At 40.1% G+C, this 15,736-nt stretch overlaps 1 protein-coding gene across 5 annotated transcripts in view; it reads right to left on the reverse strand.

Annotated features, from left to right (window-relative positions):
• The window catches only part of TULP4 (TUB like protein 4), a 149,073-nt gene extending 134,437 nt beyond the window's left edge, over window positions 1-14,636 (reverse strand). Inside the window, exon 1 of one of the 5 annotated variants that reach the window (XM_088052776.1) lies at window positions 14,538-14,636. The gene's annotated coding sequence lies outside the window, so the exon portion shown is untranslated. The other 4 variants (XM_014263502.2, XM_005518430.3, XM_014263501.2 and 1 more) reach the window with 4 other exon arrangements.
• Window positions 14,637-15,736: the final 1,100 nt, after the last annotated feature.

Below are 15,736 nucleotides of genomic sequence, written 5' to 3' on the forward strand. Positions count from 1 at the left end.
CCTATGTGGGTACCTTATTCAGCCACACATTTTTGCCATTATTAGTAATATTTTTAAGTATTGTAACTCTAGCAGTCTTGTTCTGATGGTTTATAGCCATTAAGTGATAAGCCAAGAGTTCAGAGTCTCAAGAATCAACAAGAACACCACGAAATAAGGAGTTGCATAACAGTATTTATAGTTTCACCTGTCTCATTTCAGGCACCTCTCCTTCTGCAACCTTTTTAGTTTAAGGCGTACCTAGACCAGTCATCTTCAGCTGAGTGAATATCTGGCTCAATTCCAACCACATCATGATTTCTTTTAATATGACCCTGATATTTTAACCCTTTATCCAGTGTCCTAGGAGAGCTCTACTAGTGTCAGTGATTCTAAGAAAAGTAGTAAAATAGAATTATATTGATTATACTGCTAAGTAAAAGAATTTAAGCATCTCAAGGCAATACAGAAGCTTATGGTAGGCTTGAGAGAGAAGTACAGGAGTTCTGTCTCCCACTCTGCTGCTGTAACCATCAACTAGTGCAAAAAAATATCAAAATTTAGGTGTTACTTTAGACTGTCATAGGCTGGCTTTGGTTTTTTCCTAAATCATCATTTCATCAGAACACCCATTTGCATGAGGTTGCAATTGCTTCTTAAGTTGCACTCCCATGGCAACAGCCTCCTACAACATAATTCACCTTTCCAGCCACGAGACCCACCAGTAAACACCAAACAAGCTGAGGCAGAACCTCAAATACACTAGGAATTACTGGAATACCTGAGGTTATATGAAGATAAGCATGGCTTCCCTTACAAAAACAATTCTGAAATCTGAACCAGAGGATGAAAGCATTTATCTATTATGAAGGACTGGAAAAGAAACCAAAATTCCTTAGGATGTCTCAAATGAAGGCAAAACTCTAAATCTAAAATGAAGTAAAAACAGGGCAGAAAACTTCTCTAAAAATAGATCCTGCTGTGCAGCCAAGTATGCCTGCATGCAATTGTTATTTATTTTTAAATTGAAGTAATTTTCCAGTAAGTTTTTAGATCAGCTAACAGAATGAGGTGCTTTAAAACTAAACAAAAGAAACCCCCAAGATTTCTCTCCTGATCACATTTGCTATAAAGATGTAGAGGAAATCGGGAAGCAATAACAAAATGCAATCTCTTGCCTTGCATTCCACAAAATCACAAAATTGTAAATTTCAACAAAGGAAAAGACAGTAACAACACCAAGCTCCAGGAAATACGGTCTTAACCCTTAACCAGAAAGACTGGAAGAAACTGTCCTAAACATTGAAAAATTATCTGGAATCAAAAACATAGCAAACAAACAAATGAAAATAGCCACAAACAATACACTACACATGCCCCAAGCTCACAGCCTGATCAAGAGCACAAACTGAAATAATTCATATACTCTTTAGTAGGTTCTCCAGTGCTTTCTCCATTAAACCTGCATTACCCCAAGCCTATTCTTATCAAGTGTTATCACTCCACACGTGGATGGGTGCACTTAAAGATGTCATTAGGGACAATCAAAACAGAAACAAAACTGAGCAATGTCAGCACTTAAGGATTTCCCATTCAGTCTTTCTGTGCTAGTTCTGCCAGTGAATAAGGCAACAACCCAAACCTCTTAAGATACTCCAAGGCAGAAAAGTTATTCCACAGCTTGAGCAAGTGTTAGGCTCAGAAATCCATGAGATCTTCAGTCTCCACACCAACAAAACACAGCAGAAGTGTAAGTGAAAACAGACAGTTGCACATCACTATGGACGCTCAGCCATCAAGCATGATACCTGTCAAAGCCATGACAACACTGCTGGAGGCAAATCAGCGTGATCCAAATCCTCACAACTTATCTGTCCCATTATATCTTTCTTAACAAAAAATGGATAACTAGTAGCAAATCTCTTCCTGAAGGCACTATAAAATTTTTATTTTCATTTCCCATTGTTTTTAGGAGAATTTTCATTAAATAAATGCTGTCTGTTTCTTGTTTTCCCTGTGCATCCTTGGATGATAAGGATGGACACAAATTCAAATCCCAAGCAGGGAACAAAGTTTTCCTAGTATTTCTGGAGCTTTAACAAGTAATACTATTTTAAAACTGCAAGAGCTTGTTCTGGCACCACAGCATCAGACAATCAAATCACAAATATTTTCTCTCCAAGCCACCAGAAATATTTAAAGCAAACTCCAAAGGGAGAAGAGGAAGACAACTATTCAACCTTTAGAACATAAACTTCCTATGATAGAGACAAAGGACTTGACTGCTGCAGAAATAGGAGACTATCTTTTATGAGATCTTGCAGCATTAATGGTCAATTTTAGCCCAGAACAACCACCATTCAGGTCATCTGCTTTCTGCATTAGTAACTGCAAAACTGATCAATACAGTACTGAAAACAAAACTGTATTTTAAGAATTTTCTATACATCTTCTTCCTCAACTCCCAAGATGCAACATCACTCTCCCTTCAATAGTCTCTCATTTAAAACCTTGGGAGAAAGAGCAGTTTCCGATTCCTTCATAAATAAAATTAACTACTAGTTTGGGGGGGGGGGGTGTTCTGTTATTGACTTCTAATTCATAACTACTAAGGAAACAAACCAAGTCCTCTATAACTCCTTAACATGATTTAAAAGATACCATGCAAAAGCTTCAGCAGCCAGACTCTAATATCCTTTCTTTAAAAAGTCATCTTGAATCCTACCGATAAGAGTCAATATGGTTATTAAATTCTCATACTGCTTCACCCCTGTTCCTATGCCTTCATCATCTCTCTGTCAGCCAGGTATTGGTTATTTATCCATTGGATATGGGTATTTTTTGATAGAATATGTTTTCCTAAAAGACACAGTCAGTAATTTACTACTGCAAAGTATATAATACACAGTTCTTGTGGTAATACGTGGATGAAATATGACTGTGCACCTCATCTTTGCTCTATTTTACTTATGTCTTCTCTCCAGGTCCATCTCCTCTGTAGAAGAACGTACCAGTACGTTTCTAATCATACTTGCAGCATGTAGGCTGAGGTGTTTTTCAGGAGATGCTGCCACAGCATTTACCCAGCATGAGCTCCTGAGGCCTCTGGGAGGAGGGACTAATACTGTACAGGCATACCCCTAGCACAAGTACTTTTTTTATATAGTATACTTTCCTCAATCTTATTACAGAAGAGACTTTCAAATTTAAAAATTCTCTTTGCAACACTGGGAAATAACTTATATAGGATTTAATATATGTTCCAAAGGACTATTCTACTGGTATAAAGGAAAACAGAATGTCTCCTCAGTGGGCTGGCAAAATCTGGAAGGAATCCACCTCTAAAGGTCTGTAACTCAGAGAAAGAGGACTTAATCCTATGATTTGTATTTTCTTCTAATGGAACCCTATTAAAGGTCCAGCTGCATCAAAGCTTTGGCTGTTGAAAGAAACAGATTAATTCTTGCTCATAGTGCTCTGTTACAATTCACAATAACACTTCATATAGGTATCTTTAGAAGAACTATGTCCCTTCCCCCACTGCTCTAATCTTTTTTTAATCTATTTTATATCTTCATCTCCACTTTGGAAAAACAGCAAATGGTTCCAAACTGCATACCTGTAACATGAGCTGGTTTAATTTTATCCCTTGATCATTCATGCAAGTTAGCAGATTTTCACTGCATAGCTTCCCATGTCCATATAAAATACAAATGCATTTATTTAAATCTCTCCTAGAATTCCAACACTTTAATTGCTTTAGCCAACTGAATTCATAATCGCTTACTGGACAGTGGAAGCTGTAGTCCCATTTTCTGATGGCAAATTTAAAAACATAAATACATAGATATATGTGCCATAAATGATCCCTCACCTTAAGCATCAAACATCATTAAAGATCTTCTAACAAACCATACCAGATAAGAGAAGGAAGCAGAAATCTAAACCAAGGATAAGTCCACATCAGACTAGGAAAATCCTCAACAGACTCCAGCCCAATCCAAGTCTGGAAATGCAAATCAAACCCATTTGATTTATTTCATTATTTCTTTACAGATTAAGTGAAAACTCCTGTACTGACCATAGGAAAGAGCCATTTCATTTACATATTGCTCTGTTCCCAAATTATTGAGGAATGTCTTTTTTCTTGTCAATGACTAATGGGACAAATGCCAGTCTTCTACTATGCAACCACATAAAGTTCTACTAAAACCTCAATCAAAACTTCATTCAATCTTATAAATTTGGCATTTACTTTCCACAGGCCAGCTTTTTGGGCTCACAGTGTTTCTACAGATAGAATTCATACACAGTAGATATGAATCCACTGTCTTTACAAAAGGATACATTGCTAAGAGCAAAACTCACTACAAGCATTTCTCAGGTCCCATGTTAATATGAATGCAAAGCATAAATAAATTAGACTTTACTCAAAGTGAAAAATAACTTCTATGAAGAGTCCTTTCTTTATATTTCACAGTAAACAGGAGTTTGCATCCAAGGCCTAACATTCCATATGTGTTCCATATCAAGTACTCAACCTTATCCACAGAAGTTTCTTATCAAATTTTACAAATTAAAAATAACAGGGTTTTACATCAAGCAAATTAAAGGAGTGGATAATTGTAACTCTTAAGCCAGCAACAGACAAACTAAAAATGGAGATGTTAAACTTTTGGCATTCTTGTGTCACAGGATGCTGAAGATGCTAAGGCTATCAAGGATTCAAAAAAAAGATGGCATAAATTGCCCACAACTCTTAAAACCCAAATTATTAAATACTATCTGCCCACAGACCTCTAAATTGCACTCAGCTAGAACCCAGTAACATTTCCCTTCAGACACTCAGCTGTTTGTACACCTTATCGTCCTCTGCTCTGGGCATCTGCCATCATTCACTGTTAAAAACAAGATACTGATGTAGAAACACCTCTGGTGTGAGCTGATATGCCATTCATAGGTCCATATTTTTGTGCCTGGGAAAAAAAGAAGGTACAATATCTAAAGCTGGTTCAACACCTACACTGTTCAAGTCCCTCATTTCCAAACACTATGTAGGGCACTTGTATGGCAGCCAAGATATTTATATAGTAACAGTTCTTAATATACTTACATGACTCGTGAGAGCTGGGGAAGACACCACAAGTATATAACTCTTCCTCCTCCCTTAGCTGAATTCACTCCCCCTTAAAAGTTTTGCTTAACACTTAAAATAGCTTTATGAGTAACGTTTTTTCTATTTTTATAGAACAGTAACTATTACCCATACCCTCTATGATCTGCAAGACAGGATTTGTGTTAGTCAATCTACCTTAGGTCTCTAGGGTTGTGTTTCATGTTTTAGTTATTTACAACTGAAAGGATTTCACAAAAGTCACCCCACCATTCCATTAGAATAGAGATCTGTTCTTTATAAAGCAGAGACAGCAATAACATTGCTACTAATGCTTGGATGCTCAAAAGACCAAGGTTCCCATTGTATTAGATACTGCATCCAAAAGAGAATAAAAGTGAGAGTGCTTTCTCCCTCATTTAAGAATTTTGTTAGTTATGGTCTTTCTCCAACTAAAGAGTCTCCTGTGGACTGTGATCCATCACAATCACAACAGGCAGTCGACCTTTGCCTTTCCCAATAACTTTATTTGCTACTTACCTTCAAAAACACTGTTCTTCTATCATATTCTTGCTATATGTGCAGAGGGATTATTTTCTTGCATATTGTGTCTAACATTCACGGCTCCTTTTCATGTCTTTTGTCTGCTTAAGTGGTGCCAGAGACCACTGGCAAAATATTTGCACCAATTCTCTTTAAACAGCTGTATGCATGGATTTAGCTGCCTTTGAAATTTAATGTTCAAACTAGTGAAACAAGAGATATACAGGGATTTTATTTAGAAAACAGTTCAGCTGCTAGATATTTGCTTCAACAAATATTTCATTAAAAGAGTGTCTTCAAAGGAGAGGAATCTATTCCATGGCACGTACAAAGAGGAGGAGGAACTGATAGGATGGATTGATGTGAATATTGAGAAATGCTAGATCTTTCTGTTCTGATGGGAGAGTCAGTCTACACGTGAATGTTTTGCAAATAGTATTTTGCACTGGACAAGGATGTTAGAGACTATTCAAACTTAGGGCACCAGGAAGGCGTATGACTACCATGTGGGTCTGTTAGCTCTCAAACTATGCAGAAGGCAACAAAGGACCTCCACACTACACAGCCCAGCTTTCCAGTGGGAAGTTTTCCAGACCAGATTTATTATCTTAGAGCTCTCAAGGATACAGCACACAGCAGAGTAATACTAGGCCTTTCACAGGTGTGAGCACAAAGTGAAAACCATTATTGTGAACCATTTGAAAGATTAACTGAAGTTTTAAATAGTGTAAAATGATGTAAACAAAGGCATTAGTTAAAAACTATGCAATAGAGAAACAATGGATCAAATAATAAAAGCATGGATCAAAACAAGTCACAAAAAAACAATGAGCACAGCAACAGGCAGTTTCTTGAAACTGGACTTCTCAAAACAGTTCCTCTTGGACCTTTTTCCAAATAATCCAAAACCACACAAATCCAAGGGAAATCTAGACGCAAGTCTGCCAACAAGAAGGCATTGTTACTACAGAGAGCCAACTGAAATCACTGACTACACCTGCCCAACTTCTGACAAACATTTCATTACAGTAGCTAAGCCTTCGTTCTCTTTAATAAAAGGTTTATAACTTAGATCTAAGTCATAAAAGCTTATACTTCTTGATAGCATTGAACTTTCTAGGAATACAGTTCCCATATTATTTAGCATATAGTACACTATACTTTTCAAACTATAATCTCTTTCCATTATCAAATTACACTTCCTAACTTGTATTTTATCTCTAAATGACAATGGCTTAATATATTACCTTGAATTTTAAAAAAACCTCAACTTTTTGTTCTATTTTGCAAACTAGCAACCCAGCATAAGACCTCAAGTCCTAAGTAACTATGAAAATGCACTAATAATGTTATTAGTGATAATCAACTGCACATCCCAACTGACAGACACAGCTGGAAAACAACTCAAAGATGTGTACTTCAAATCTCTAGCATCAGAAATTGTTCTGCTACCAGATGCATTACAAAAATGTGATTTCCACCAGCTCTATTATAGCAAAGATGAAGCAAAACACAAGATATGAGGATGCTGGCCGTGCAACTTGCTCGTTCACACACACTTTTTTTCATCCTGATCGATATCAAGAGACATATGGACAAACTCCCTGAGCAGTCAAGCTCCCTAGTAACTTAACTAGAGACGTGCACCATTAGTACCTGGATCACCTTAACAGGAACTGTCCTGAAGCATTTTCTAACTCATCAATGAATTTAGTTAAGCCTTCAGCAAGGTTTCTTCTGGCAATAGGAGGAGAAGTCTGTTCTCCATAAGGCATAGGCTTAGCTTCCAACACTGGCATGGAAGGTATAGTATGAAATTACCTCAGTTATCATTAAATTAAATAAAAATGCTACAACAGAAACAGAAAGGTGAGTTTGTTGGGGCTTTATTGCAAAAAAATAATTAAATCAAAAAGTCCGATTTTATTATTAGACCTACTTATAGAGACTCTTATAGCGATCACAGGCAGACAATGATCTCTTTATGAGCACTAGATAACATGATAAGAATTACCCTAAGATAAGAGAATAATTACACTGAACTCTTTTGCAAGGTGCTTTGAGACCTACTAATGAAAAGCAATGCTAAAAGCTGTGTATTATAAGTATGCTTAATAATTACATAAAACAAGTACAACTAAGGGTAGCTAAAAACACTGATTTTATTTGAAAGTTCAGATGAATCAATCAATTTTTTGTGATAAAAATGAATCAGCTGCACTACAACAGCTTTCTTGGTGCAAGTGCACAATAGAACCATTTATATCTATTCATTGCCTTACAGAAGGAAATACGCTGAATATTTTAAACTGTCCATCACTACCTCGGTATAGCTCAACAGGAGTCGGGTTTTCATAGAAAAATGAAATGTGTTAAGGGTTTTACAATAAACAGTTGTTGACTAGGTAAGAAATCCAGTCTGTTGTCAAAAACAGTGATGCAATGTACAAAAAAGAATTTCTTTCTATGAAAATCATTCATAACAGTTATAGTTGTCAGTTTTCTAAGCTATTTTTAATCTTATAAATAGCTATCTATATATACACTATCAACCCACTACCTCCTTTCAACCCCCAAGAAACTGCTAATGACCTTCTTACAAAATTCCATTGGGGGCGTGGGGGAATATGCAGTTTTTTGAAATAGCTCTACTTTGCCTGACATTCACACTGCCTGTGAAAAATGAGGCCCACTTGTGCAAATGATCCTTGTAAGAGCAATCAGGTTAGGAACTACTGGCATGAAGCTATTTCTTGAATTAGGATTACAGGATCAAATTGATAGCTAGCATCCCCAGGGTCACCATGATTTTGCTATTGTGGAAAAATCCGTGATGGTATCCTCAAAATAATTTTACCAGAAATCTTGATACAATGAGATGACAGTTTAAGTCTTTAAGCTTAAGTATAAACAGTTAAATGTTAGTGGCTCATATGCTCATCTCCAAAGCTGTCAATATTGTATTATGGTATAACACTTGCTATTTAACACAGCTCTAACTATACTTCATTTTATTAAATGCTTACTTAAAGACTTAAATTTTGCAAATTATTTGTAAAAACAAACATTAAAAAACTTTTTTTTTTTTTATTTACAGTTTTCATAGGTACAGAAAATTTCCACTGCAAATGCCCCTTACCTATTCAAAACACAGGATGTTACTCATGAATCAGTAATCCTTGGACAGGCAAATTTAATCCCGACAAAATGAAAGTACCTATGACAATAATATGAGCGCAATTATATTTTTTAAAAGATAAACATTTTCTATTAAGAGGCCCTCATTTTGTTCTTGTTTGAAAAACACGTATATCTAAGTCACGGGTGAAAAATTACTCTTAAATACAAGAACATCACATTTGACTCAGGCAATCCCTTAACCTCAGATTGCTGGAGGCCTGGCTGGTTTCCCAAAGAATCACAGCACGCTCACCCTGTTGTTACGGTGTTTCCTAAGCATCTGCTATGTACCACTTGCAGAAACAGCAATCCAAACAAGACAGACCTTTGATCTCACCCCATACAGCTGGTTTTAATTGTCTGTTCTACTGTCTCAGTCAAATTTAAGCACTGAACTGGTAAACAATTCCTGCAGTTTTAGGAAGCCAAGGTGCTGGAACACGTTCGCACAGACGCTTACTGAAAGGCACGATGAGGAGACACAACACAAAGAATGCGAAGGAGTTGCGCTCCTGACGCGGATCTCTGCACATCGCGGGGCGCGACTCCGAACCGTGCGGCCCCCGGCCACCCCCACCCCGCTAAGGCGGGGGCACAGGGGGAACGCCGCGGGAGGGGAAAAACATAGAAGAAAAAGACAGAAATATTTACAAATGGTAGCGCTACTAGCGATGCACAGAGAGTCACAGGTGATGCTGGAGCCAGCGCTTCCCTCCCCGCCGCCACCCGGGGCTCCCGGACCCCCCGGCCGCTCCCAGACCTCCGGGGGGGCGGCAGGCACCACTCCCGCCCCGCGGCCCGGAGCCGCAGGTGTAAGGGAAGGACGGGGGCTCCGGGCAGCCTCCCGCCCGCGTTCCCGAGGCTCATCCCGGCCGGTGCCCGGCGGGCGCGGGGGAACCGCCGCGGGAAGGACAGGGCAGGCGTGCACGTCCCGGCGGCGCACCGGGACCCCCCCGCCCCCAGGGAGCGGGACCGCCCTGCCGGAGGCCGGCGCCCCCCGGAACAAAGGGAGACCAGCCCCGGAGCCGCCCGCGGCCCCACACAGTGCCCGGCCCATCCCGCCGCACGTCCCGCACTCACCTCGGCGCGGCAGCGGCGGCGGAGCGGGCGGCGTCCACTCGCGCCCGCGGGCTCCCTCCCTCCCGCTCCCTGTTCCCCTCCCTCCTTCCTTCCCTGCCCGCCCTCCCGGCTCCGTCTCTCACCGCTCCCGGAGCGGCGGCGGGGGGGGGTGGGGCCGGGTCCCCCGCCACGTGACCCCGCCACGTGACCGCCGCCCTGCCCCGGCCCGGCTCCGCCCCCGCCGCCCGCCCGGCCGCGCCGGGATGGGCCCCGCCGGGGAGCAGGGCTGGCCCACAAACCCGGCCCGCGGGACCGGACACGGACACGGCCTCGGCCGGGGCACACCGCAGCGCGGCGCGGGAACAGCTCGTGTGACGGGGGATACAGCCGCCAGCACGGCCCGGCGCCCCCCCAGCCCCTCACCGCCCTGCCGGCCCGCTGGAGCAGAAATCACAATAGCGGGCGTGACACAGTGCCAGCAAAGCTCTGAGAGCAGGCTTACCCCTCCTGCCTTCAGGGCTGAGAAAGAAGTAAGTTGGTACCAATGTCTGGGGCGTCGAGCCCCATCGTGTACTTCACACTCCTCCTTGCAAGAATCACAAGCGCTGTATTCTTGTAAATGGTGAATTTTTGACTTGCACCAAACGCCACAGCGAACGAAAATTCACTGTGCTGACCAGTGTTCCATGCTAAGCGTAACCTTTGCACCCAAAAAATAATGCTTACAGTAACGGGTCAAGGGGGTGTCCTGTGGGAGAGAATGCCTTTATCCTTCCGACTGGGAAATTCAGGATACAATCCAGAGATACCGACGCTACAAGACCTGGCCTCAGTAAAAGCAAACTGATCCTGTATTCTGGTATCACATTCAATGCACATTCACTTGCTTCAGAAAGGAGCAACAAAATGCCTGAACATAAAAGGTATGAAGCACCCAGTAGTTTAAGGAAACCTCGAGCAAACTGCAATTATCAGCTTTAGAAAAGCCATCCAAGGAATAGTACACGGGGAGTAAGAAGTGAAAAGGCCCTATCCCCTGCTGGCTTTAGTAATCAAAACTCACAGACCATTTCAGAAACTAAAAAGGTAAATATTTTTCACACCATTGCCCAAAGCTCCATAAGGATTTTATCTTACAATGTATAGCAAGAAGGGGCCAAACTTTGTGGCAGAGGACCAGCTATGTGTGCAAAAATCTGGAAGCCTGAAGCCTGAAATAATGTGTTAGAGTTGGGTATACATTTTGTCTGTTAATAAAATTCTCATTTAGAAAAATAGTTGCTTTTTATTGAAGATTTTCAGTTACACTACACAGCTAAACCCTGGGACACCTCTTAACAGATCCTATAGCTAAAGTGCAATAAAAAGCTGTCAGGCTCCATTTCTGGGTGCATTACAGAGTTGTTACCAACTGGTGAGCTGTGAAGACCAGGTTCTTTCCTGAACTGCCCATTGGATATCTTCACAAGACAACCATCACCACCACTGATGGGCTTGTATTTCATATCTTTCAGCAGAAAATTTTGATGAGCTAGAACAGTTAAAAGCTCATTCAGTTCTTGTGTCTGACTTCACCTATCTGTGTCTTAGCTCAATTCCTAGTTTACTGGCCATCAGAATAATTAAATTTAGGTAGTAAAGAAAAAATACATTAGAGAGAGGTTTGAAAAACACCACTGCAGCTTTAATTGCCTTAGTAATCCTTCCCTCTTCACCCCAGGCACATGAACTAATGTGCAACAGTGCTGCCCCTTCTGAGCTGCACTAGAAGTTGTGGCTGGTTCATAATGACAAGAGAAATCTATGTTTGGTAGTTTTTCACCAGCCTTTACACACTATGACCATGACTGACCGATACCTTGCAGGAATCCCATCCATTCTGCACCCTGTTGTGTGTTGAGGAGCGAGGGAAAATAAATGGGAAGATGTTCGTTCCATCTCTCTCTATCAACATAACACATTTGTTTTCCAAAAATTAATTTACACAGATACACAAGAGTCCCAGGAACTAGAACCAGATACTTCAGTTGTTTAAACCTTGCAACAGAGGAACAATTCCCCATCTTTTTCATCTGCATGTGTGAGTCAACAAGATATTTTTCCATGCTGGGGGTGGACTACAGCATCCCTCCGCGTGCAGAAGGGAAGCAACAGCAATCTCAGATGAAGTCCATAGTCTGAGTGAGTGGAACCCAGGAGCATCCTTACAAATAAGACAAAGCCTCATCTCCCATAGTGAAAATAGAAGCTAAAATCTCTACTTATTTATTTATAAATAGTAGAGTAGTATTTAATCTCATTTATGTATAGCAATAGAGTATGGTCTTGTAACTTGCCTATGGGACACCCTTGCTCTATAAAAGCAATGGGCTATCACACTTGGGAAAATACCACTACTGCATTGCATCAGGTTTGTGAAACTACTTTGTACTTTTTTGAACCTCTGGAGGACTAAAGGTACTTCTCTAGGATAATGAAGCACTTTAAAGCATACTTAATTCACGCTTCACAATATTTCTTGAAGTTATATACAAAACATATAAAACCCAAAGGAAATAGACAACCTTTTCTTTCATTAGCCCACTCATCCCTTCCTCCTCCAGTGGAAGTCTGACCTAAAGTACCAGTTCATTAGATTACAGTGCTAACAGTATAAATAATTTAATAATCCAACTGCAACGTTTAATGCAACTTCAGCAATACAAATTAATAGACACATTAACCTAAAATTATGTTATCAAAATCATCATCTCCTGCACTATTGTTAATTTTATTACAAAGCCTAAAAACCCCACTTTTTTCTGTTTCATTTGGTTTTTTGTTTGTTTGTTTGAATGCTTTGGTTCTGCTCAGTTCTTGGTATTACCAGCCTAAAAAAAAGCTTAGTTACTTAGCTGGCTTGACTGGATAATCAAGATCAGTCAAGTAACTGCACAGAAAAGTTTGTAAATTAATTTTTGTTATTGGAATATTTTACATTCAAGGTCAAAGGCAAATAGACATGTTCTTTCAGAAGGAACTCAGCTCTTTTCCCATCATAACCAGGCCTATGCTTGTCCGTTTTACCCAGATGTGAGAGAAAGAAGCTGCTTTAATATCTGTCCATTTCTGTAATCCATTAATCCCATATTCACAACCCTCTAAGGAACGAGAGGCTGGCCTCTTTTTCAGAAAGACTTACTTGTAATATCTCCTTTCTTTTTAAAGGCAGACACCATTAAAAAAACTAGTAATGACCCTTCCTGAAGGCAGACGATAAATCCCATTCATCTATAAGCAACTATGCAAATTTTTTTGAATGCCTTTTTGTTTCTAATTTCAAAAACCTTGAGGAAAATCTTCAACTCACCTTCCTTGTTCTGCCCAATAGCCCATCTTAGATATTTTTCTTGTCAGGTAAAATATTCATACTCTCTTACCTTAAATGTGTTTTGTTGTGGACACTTTCTTCCTATTTCATTTCCGTTTTCATGACTTCTTCACCTTTCACAAGCTCATTCTGTTCATGCTCACTTTTACAACTTGGGTATGTTGGGACAGAAAACAAGGCACATGACTAGGTTGCCTTCTAAATCCAAGCAACATTAGCACTGCGAAGAACAGAACTGCGATTTCCGTGGGCACTGTTTTCCCAGAACTGGTAAGCCAATAGTTCTCTATACACTCATTAAATGGAAAGCCACAGGTGGTTGGTTATTTAATAATACAAACACTTCCCAGAAGTTTTTCATAGAATTAATGGAAAGGGAAAGTGCACCCGAAAAATCAAATTGTAACCATTATTATTAAGATACTCTTGAATCCATTAGTTTAAATTGAAGCTTTTTTGTTTGTTGTTTTGGGGTTTGGTTTTTCGGTTTGCAAGGGTTATTTTTAAGTATCATTTGGGATCCAGCTCTTCATAACTAATCCCATCCTAAAGACAGTTTCATTTAAGATGCAGATCTACTAAATTCAGATAACTATGGAATAACAAACTCGGTTACATATTTCTAAACAAGCAACAATAAAAAAGTGCTTGCATCTTTCAGGTGTAATCATTAGAAGGTAAGCAAAAAAGTGTTTAGTGTTGGCATGTGATTAAATCCACACAAGCCTGACTGTTATAAAACTTAATACCTTTGAGTTCAACAAGCTCAATTCAACTACATATGCTCTAGAATCAAGAAGTCTAAAACTATATTTCACTCCAGTTTTTCAGTCCTTCTGGAAATAAATGGAAGCAGAAAATTATGAAAATATCCTAAATTAAAAAAAAAAAATTCTTTATAGGTAGTAAAAAAGAAAAAAAAAAGGTACACAGAATTCACCTTGCAGAACACTACCTTACAGAACCTAGAATAGGTACTGAAGTGTCTTGTGTTACAATGTAAAAGCTGCTTTTGTAGATGCCTCCATTATTCTACTTTCCTCCTTCACCTCTATCTGGATTTACAGCATGAATAACTGTCCCATTTTAAATGCATTAGAGTTTCATATGCAAACTTGCTCCCTTTTTTCACATGCAAATCTATTCACTCCTTCCACATATAAACTTAACTCATTTTTGTTAGTTTTATATGCTCAGCTGATTCCAAAAGGCATTTCCTTTTGATGTACCTCACCTTGAATTTTCCTCCACCACAGAGAAGCACATCAGAGAAAGAGAAACAAGTCAGCTTACCTGGTCAGATTCCCCAACAGAGCGAGGATTTCCTCCGTAGCTGAGGGAATAGCCAGGGTGAATGAGGATTGACCAAACCCTCCAGTTGCCTGGCTGTTCACTCCAGCTTCCTCCTGCCTCATTTTTGTTGCAGAAGCAGCTCCAACCTTCCACGTATATTTTGCCCCCCTTCTTCAAGACCTGAACAGGGAAAACAAGACCTAAAGACTCTTGGAGAGAGGAGTCCACACTGAAGCAGGATTCCTGGTAGGAATTGCAATGCAGTGGAGAGCCTAGACTGGAGCAGGCTGTGCCTGAAGGACTGCACCACATAGAAGAGTGACCCACATTGCAGCAGCTTGGGGAGGACTGTTGCCCATGGGATGGACTCACACTGGAGAAGTTCATGGAGAACTGTCTCCCATGGGAGGGACCCCACACTGGAGCAGAGGAAGGACTCATCTCCCTGAGCTGTGGGAGAAACATATTGCGTGTGATGAACTGACCAGAACTCCCTTTCCCTGTCTCCCTGCACCACTGAGGGGGAGGAGGGTAGAGCTGGGAAAGAGGGACAGGTTGGGGGGGAAGCTGTTTTTAAGGTCTTATTTTAATTTCTCATTATCCTGCTCTGGTTTTGTTAATAATAAATTCAATTAATATCTCTAATTCAAGTCTGTTTTGACTAACAGTATTTGGTGAGCAATCTCTCTCTGTCCTTACCTCAGCCCATGAACTATTTTCTCTCCTGTGTCCAGTTGTGGAAGGGTGTGATAGAATGGCTTTGGTGAGTGTCTGGCATCCAGCCAGGGTTAAACCACTACGGTGCTAAACAGGGGAAATATATTCATGTGTGGGTTGTTGGTTTTTTTTTTAACTTTACATAGTACTTCGAATTATGCCACACAAGATAGTAACTGAAGAGGTGAAGATTAGTACAGATGGCAAGGGATTGGAACTAGTTAAGTGTGGCAGTGGATGGTACTCCAAAGAAAACAGACTAAGGAGATACAATAAATGAAGTCCCTGAAGAATTAGTCATGATACTGACCTTTTCAATATTTTTGTTATGCGACCTTAGAACAAAAACATGAGTGTGCTAATAAAATTTGCTGACCACACAAACATGAGGATCAACAATACAACCCAGACTCAAAATAGATCTATCATCCAGAAAACAATGGATGACCCTCAGAAGCAGACCACTAAAAAGACTAGGATTA

Source organism: Pseudopodoces humilis, chromosome 3, assembly GCF_049639895.1.
Source record: "Pseudopodoces humilis isolate 2021_Gansu_Grassland_sample_001 chromosome 3, ASM4963989v1, whole genome shotgun sequence".
Classification (NCBI taxonomy): Eukaryota; Metazoa; Chordata; class Aves; order Passeriformes; family Paridae; genus Pseudopodoces; species Pseudopodoces humilis.